Source organism: Salmo trutta, chromosome 24 (assembly GCF_901001165.1).
Source record: "Salmo trutta chromosome 24, fSalTru1.1, whole genome shotgun sequence".
Lineage (NCBI taxonomy): Eukaryota > Metazoa > Chordata > Actinopteri > Salmoniformes > Salmonidae > Salmo > Salmo trutta.
This window is the reverse complement of record NC_042980.1, coordinates 36,336,445-36,342,085: the sequence shown is the minus strand read 5'-3', so window position 1 is coordinate 36,342,085 and position 5,641 is coordinate 36,336,445. Positions and strand designations below refer to the sequence as shown.

The 5,641-nt window shown below is 42.9% G+C and overlaps 1 long non-coding RNA gene across 1 annotated transcript in view; it reads right to left on the bottom strand.

Moving 5' to 3' along the window:
• Window positions 1-2,209: 2,209 nt before the first annotated feature.
• Window positions 2,210-5,641, bottom strand: part of LOC115161530 (uncharacterized) — a 24,290-nt gene continuing 20,858 nt past the window's right edge. Inside the window, exon 4 of the long non-coding RNA XR_003869280.1 lies at window positions 2,210-2,291. This is a non-coding gene — a long non-coding RNA (uncharacterized LOC115161530). The remainder of the gene's footprint in view (window positions 2,292-5,641) is intronic.

Here is a 5,641-nt window from a genome sequence, read left to right as displayed (position 1 = left end):
TAACTTTCCACATTTACATTTCCTCAGCCAACAAGACCAGTAACTAACAGCAAAATCACTAGCCTATGTCAATCCTCTGTATTAGAAATGTTTAGGCTACCTATTCTATTGGTCAGCTTGTCAAGAAAAAAATGGCCTATTCCAAACTGACTCTGGGACATTCGTGGGAAGATAGATCCCAGATTCATACAACCGGCTGTGATTGGGAGTCAGTCTCAAGTTTAAATGTTGATAAACTATTATTTCTTCACATTATAAGTGCAGCAATGCGCCCAGACAGCAGGCTATGTGCAAATGTTCAATGGAAAAACACCTTTGTCAAAAGTGCACCACAAATGTGGCTGGTTTCATGTGACATAGATGAAAATATCTGTTAGAAATGTAGAAAGAGGGGACTAGCATGTGTTGCTAATAGGATTGTGCTTTTGGCTAATGGACAATGAAAGAAAGTTGATATAAATTAATGACTGTTTGAGATGCTGTAGCAGGAGCTCTTGCGCTGTCTGACAGATTTTCCACTCAAAGGCTCTGTATCTGTATGCTGTACATGTGTGATAAATAAGATACATAACGAATATACTGTGTACACACGCCAATTTAATTCCACTAAAGTATGCTAATTAACATATAGACCGATAACCAGGACCAGCCAAATGTATTTCCATCGACTGGCTAAAAAGCATTATTTTACAATGAGATTTTTCCCTCTTCTCCCGGACAATTGGCCAGCTCCAATTTTATTTAAATGGCTTTTCTATATTTTTTGTTGTTGGCCAAAAGCCTGGCTATTACTAGCTAAAAGAAACCCTGATAGCCACATACACACAACGCGTATTAATGCACACACACACACTTTACCCCTACCTGTATGTACAGTGCAGTGAAAAAGTATTTGCCCCCATTCTGAGTTTCTCTATTGTTGCATATTTCTGATACTGAATGTTATCAGATCTTCAACCAAAACCTAATATAGATAAAGGGATCCTGAGTTTACAAATAACAAAGAAAAATGGTATACTTATTTAATTTATTTAATGAACAAAGTTATGCAACATCCAATTCCCCTGTGTGAATAAATAATTGCCCCTTACACTCAATAACTGGTTGTGCCACCTTTAGCTGCAATGACTGCAACCAGATGCTTCCTGTAGTTGTTGATCAGTCTCTCATGTCACTGTGGAGGAATTTTGGCCCGCTCAATCCATGCAGAACTGCTTTAACTCAGCGACATTTGTGGGTTTTCAAGAATGAACTGCTCATTTCAAGTGCTCAACATCTCAATTTGGATTAGGTCTGGAGTTTGACATAAACCATTCCAACATTTTACATTTGTTACTTTTTAGCCATTTTCATATAGACTTGATAGTGTGTTTTGGATCATTGTCTTGCTGCATGACCCAGCTGCGCTTCAGCTTCAGCTCACAGACAGATGGCCTGACATTCTCCTGTAGAATTCTCTGATACAGAGCAGAATTCATGGTTCCTTCTATTATGGGAAGTTGTCCAGGTCCTGAGGCAGCAAAGCATCCCCAAACCATCACACTACCACCACCATGCTTGACCGTTGGTATGAGGTTCTTACTGTGGAATGCAGTGTTTGGTTTTCACCAGGCATAATGGGACCCATCTCGTCCAATGCGACACACATGACAGAAAAACATTTGATTTGATTTAACTTAGCGGCAACATTTTAGTCAGTTCACCGTAGTCTAACATCGCTGGGGACTGGGCTGGTACGGCCCACTTCTTTATTAGGGTTGTGATAACCCTATAACCCTATAACAATCCTATGAAATAACCCTACAAAACACACACACATACGCTCCCTGACCGAGAGGTGGTGTGACAGGGTCAAGTGAGAAGTCACTCCCTGGCGAGTGAGACTCTACCCAGTATGACCTTGGCTAATCCCACACACGCTGTAATCCCCATAATGCCCCGGTGCGTATTTGTGTGCGCCAGCGTGCGCACACACATTTAAAAATAAAAAAATGCATAGAGGGGCATGGGCTCCCGAGAGGCGCAGCAGTCTAAGGCACTGCATCTCGAGGCTAGAAGTGTCACTACAGACCCTGGTTCGATTTCAGGCTGTATCACAACCGGCTGTGATTGGGAGTCCCATAGGGCGGCGCAGAATTGGCCCAGAGTTGTCCAGGTTTGGCCGGGGTGGGCCGTCATTGTAAATAAGAATTTGTTCTTAACTGACTTGCCTAGTTAAATAAAGGTTGAAAAAAATAATGGATAAAAAAAAAATCATCTCTGGGTTGATCGGTGCCAAACCACGACCGCATCTGAGGAAGGAACACAAACAACACACTGTCAGAGTCCAGTTAGGTACACACTCACACACACGCCACAAGCACACACACACACTTCATCTGAGACCGGAGGAGAGGTAAATAAGCCAAATTTAATCCGCTGTCAGTCAAAGCTGAAACGCACCCATGGATATCACACACACACACACACACACACACACACACACACACACACACTCACACTCAAAGCTGAGAGGTAGACAGGGAGCACTTTATCAACCCAAACAAAACATTAACAGCTCACACCTCTCAAAAGAACATTACTGATCATAGTCTGCCACTGAAAGGGGGGAGGGCAGAGGATTGAGAGGAGGATAGGGATAAATCAAAACAAATCGGAAGCAGAAAGAGAGAAAAGATAAGGGAACCGATGTGGATAATGTGGGTAATGTGGATAATGTGGAGAAAAAGGAAGAGACACACAGGGGACGTCACTCGGGCGTTCATTATTTCTCTCTCTCTCGTCTCAGGGGAATGTCAGAATAGCTGAAGCTCAGTTGGGAATCAGCTGCTCCTCAAGACACACACATAAACACACACACACACACACACACACACACACACACACACACACAGACACACACAGACACACACACACACACCCTACTCATTCAAGCTTTTTTTGTATTTTTATTTTTACTATATGCTACATTGTAGAATAATAATGAAGACATCAAAGCTATGAAATAACACATATGGAATGATGTAGTACCCAAAAAGTGTTAAACAAATCAAAATATATTTTATATTTGAGATTCTTCAAAGTAGACACCATTTGCCTTGACAACTTTGCACACTCTTGGCATTCTCTCAACCAGCTTCATTAGGTAGTCACCTGGAATGCATTTCAATTAACAGGTGTGCCTTGTTAAATGTTAATTTGTGTAATTTCTTTCCTTTTTAATGCGTTTGAGCCAATCAGTTGTGTTGTGACAAGGTAGCGGTGGTATACAGAAGAGCCCTATTTGGTAAAAGACCAAGTCCATATTATGGCAAGAACAGCTCAAATAAGCAAAGAGAAACGACAGTCCATCCTTACATCAAGACATGAAGGTCAGTAAATCCGGAACATTTCAAGAACTTTGAAAGTTTCTTCAAGTGCAGTCAGAAAAACCTTCAAGCGCTATGATGAAACTGGCTCTCATTAAGACCACCACAGGAAAGGAAGACCCAGAGTTACTTCTGCTGCAGAGGATAAGTTCATTAGAGTTACCAGCCTCAGAAATTGCAGCCCAAATAAATGCTTCACAGAGTTCAAGTAACAGACACATCTCAACATCAACTGTTCAGAGAGGTCTGCGTGAATCAGGCTTCATGGTCAAATTGCCGCAAAGAAACCACTACTTAAGGACACCAATAAGAGGAAGAGACTTGCTTGGAACAAGACACACAAGCAATGGACATGAGACCGGTGGAAAACTGTCCTTTGGACTGATGAGTCCAAATTTGAGAATTTTAGTTCCAAACGCCATGTCATTGTGAGACGCAGAGTAGGTGAATGGATGATATCCGCATGTGTGGTTCCAACCGTGAAGCATGGAGGAGGAGAAGTGATGGTGTGGGGGTGCTTTGCTGGTGACACTGTCTGTGATCTACTTAGAATTCAAGGCACACTTAACCAGCATGGCTACCACAGCATTCTGCAGCGATACACCTTCCCATCTGGTTTGTGCTTAGTGGGACTATCATTTGTTTTTCAACAGGACAATGACCCAACACATCTAAGAGCTATTTGACCAAGGAAGAGAGTGATGGAGTGCTGCATCACATGACCTGGCTTCCACAATCACCCAACCTCAACCCAATTGAGATTGTTTGGGATGAGTTGGACCGTAGAGTGAAAGAAAAACAGAAAACAACTGCTCAGCATATGTGGGAACTCCTTCAAGACTGTTGGAAAAGCATTCCAGGTGAAGCTGGTTGAGAGAATACCAAGAGTGTGCAAAGCTGTCATCAATGCAAAGGGTGGCTACTTTGAAGAATGTAAAATATAAATTATATTTTGATTTGTTTAACACTTTTTTAGTTACTACATGATTCCATGTGTGTTATTTCATAGTTTTGATGTCTTCACTATTATTCTGCAATGTAGAAAATAGTAAAAATGAAGAATAAACCCTTGAATTAGTAGGTATGTCCAAACTTTTTACTGGTACTGTATGTCCTCTCTAAAGCTATATAAAATGTTAGTACTTTCACAAACATCTGAATCAATCATAGTATGAGAACTCCTCCTAGATGATTTTCCTAATTCTCCGCTCTGTCTTTTCCTGCCTAGCTTTCTTTTCTTTCTCTGGGCAGGCTGCCTCTCTTTCTTATCCCCCTCTCTCCATTCCTTCACCACCTACTCTTCTCTCTCCATTCCTTCACCCACCTACTCTTCTCTCAAAGCTTTAGAAATAATTTCATGTGAAACTGCCTGCAGCTGTGAGGAGATGAGACTTGAGCTCTTCATAAATATGATAGAAAGAGAGGGAAATACAGAATATGAGAGAGAGAGAGAGAGAGAGAGAAGGGGGGACAGAAAGATAGAGAGAGATGGAGGGGGACAGAGAGAGAGAGAGAGAGAGAGAGAGAGAGAGAGAGAGAGAGAGAAGGAGAGGGACAGAGAGAGAGAGAGAGAGAGAGAGAGAGAGGAGGGGGACAGAGCGATAGAGAGCAGAACGAGTGATGAGATGCATGGTGCACACATTTATTCCCTTTATCATATCTGTGATAAAGGGAAGGTTAGTCAGTCAGTCAGCCTGCCTCTCTAACACGCACAAAAGGAGCTTTGACACATACATACACACACACTGACAGGCCAGACGACACCATTCCGCTGCCTCAGACAGTGTCCGTGTGTTGTGTCGTCTCTCAAGCCAGAATCAGGGGAATGGCAGTGATGTGGAGCCTGCTGGAATGTTGTCTCCAGGCTACCCATCAACACAACAACACTCCCAACAGGAGAAAGTGAAAGGGATGGATGGATGGATGGATGGATGGAGGGAGGGAGGGGAGGGAGGGAGGGAGGGAGGGAGGGAGGGAGGGAGAGAGAGAGAGAAAGAGGAGACAGAGGAGACAGAGTGACAGAGACGGGAGACAAAGAGAGAGAGAGAGGAGACAAAGAGAGAGAGAGAGAGAGAGAGAGGAGAGAGAGAGACAAGAGAGAGAGAGGGAGAGAGAGATAGAGAGAGGAGACAAAGAGAGAGAGAGGAGATAGAGAGAGGAGAGAGATAGAGGCAACAGATAGAGAAAGAGAGAGAGAGAGAGAGACATTTAGAGAGAGAGAGAGGAGACAGAGAGAGAGAGAAGAGAGAGATAGAGATAGAGATGAGAGAGGA